This window comes from Mus caroli, unplaced genomic scaffold, assembly GCF_978045245.1.
Source record: "Mus caroli unplaced genomic scaffold, Mus_caroli_1 scaffold_3, whole genome shotgun sequence".
Classification (NCBI taxonomy): Eukaryota; Metazoa; Chordata; class Mammalia; order Rodentia; family Muridae; genus Mus; species Mus caroli.
Window position 1 is genome coordinate 59,391,004 of NW_028227258.1, and position 1,788 is coordinate 59,392,791.

General features: G+C 44.7%; 1 pseudogene; it reads left to right on the top strand.

Moving 5' to 3' along the window:
- Nucleotides 1-232: 232 nt before the first annotated feature.
- On the top strand, nt 233-746 carry LOC110292011 (60S ribosome subunit biogenesis protein NIP7 homolog pseudogene; annotated as a pseudogene).
- Nucleotides 747-1,788: the final 1,042 nt, after the last annotated feature.

Sequence of the window (1,788 nt, forward strand, 5' to 3'; positions counted from 1 at the left end):
CTTGATTTTTACTCTGACTGTATAACCATGTGAATATGCATTTAAAACATCTCCAGCCTTGGTAGCTAGCATATGCTCAGAGTCTCAGCACTCAGGAGGCTGAAGGAGGGAGAGATCAAGATGGAGACCAGCTTGGGCTATATAGTGGGATCTTGTCCTAAAAAGAAATAAATAGGATTTCTGCTTCCGGTTCTCCAGGTGCCAGGATCCCAGGAGTCGAGCTAGCGGGGAAATGATGCCTTTGACTGAAGAAGAGACCCCGGTAATGTTTGAGAAGATTAGGAAATACCTTGGAGAGAATCTACAACTCCTGGTAGACAGACCTGATGGCACTTACTGTTTCCAGCTGCACAACGACTGAGTGTACTATGTGAGTGAGATGATGCTGAAGCTGGCCGCCATCATCTCTGGAGATAAGCTCGTGTCACTGGGGATGTGTTTTGGGAAGTTTACTAAGACCCACAAGTTCCGGTTGCACATTACAGCTCTGGATTACCTTGCACCCTAGGCCAAGTATAAAGTGTGGATAAAGCCGAGAGCAGAGCAGTCAGTCCTTCTTGTATGGAAACCATGTGTTGAAATCCAGTCTGGGTCGGATTACTGAAAACACGTCTCAGTACCAGGGAGTAGTGGTTTATTCCATGGCGGACATTCATCTAGGCAGAAAAGTGGACCCTGTGGCAATTGTGGTGTTCCATCAAGCAGACATTGGGGAGTATGTAGGCCTTGAAGAGACACTGACTTAGGACAGCCATCCCAAGAACATTTTGTGTGTGAGAGGACTTACCTTTGTTTCCTGTGTGGGGGCCATCAGGTTAAATCTGGACAACACTGAGATAATGCAGGTTGGGTTCTTGTCAACAGAAATGGCTCAAAAATAGGGTCTCTGGCCCTCTACAGTCAAAAGCAGTTGGATCACAAGTGTAAGGCCAGCTCAGACTACTTGGCGAGTTCAAGGTGAGCCTGGGCTACATAGTGAGACTTGTCTCAAAAAAATCTAAAACAGACAAACCAGAACCTGTGAGTGTTTTGTGTTACCGTGGACCAGTCTCAGTTGCCCCCCCCCCCCCCAATCTGCGGGAGAACTCAGGGTTCCGGACAGGTGGGCAAAGAGTTGGCGAGAAATGACAAACAAATACGGCCACAGGGAGTGTGCTGTATCTGAATGTAATTTGTCAAATCGAGCATCAAACTTTTTATACAGAAGAAAATAGGGAAGTTAGGTGACATATCTGCAAGGTACAATGAGGTTACCTGGTGCTTAATGACTCTTACACAAAACAGAGGAATGCAAACACAAAGACTGGCAAGAACTGGGCACTAAAACAACTGAGACAAAGTCAGCTCTATCTAAGGTCAGCTATATTCTTAGAAACCAGGTGTGAGGTCTTTACACACACACACACACACACACACACACACACACACACACACACACACACACCGGGGCAAGGGCTTTCACGCCCAAGTCGTGGTTCTAATTAGGGAGTTCCGCTCTAGCTAACCTTCTCATGAATAATGCAATACTCTAAAACCATAGCCTGATCTACTTCCTAAACCATTGTAAATTCCTGCCTATATATGGGAGTGACTTGGCTTTTATTCTAAGTGATAGTGTGGGGAGACTTTCTACTAATAAGTAATGTAGTCTGCCATACATAACTATAATAAGAATTCTAAACTTATGTTGCTAAGCTTGCCCTGAGATTTCTAACTCTTTGTAGTAGATAGTAAAGCCTGATTTCTTTCACTATCTCTCTCATAATACTAGAGGCAATTCTGAATGTC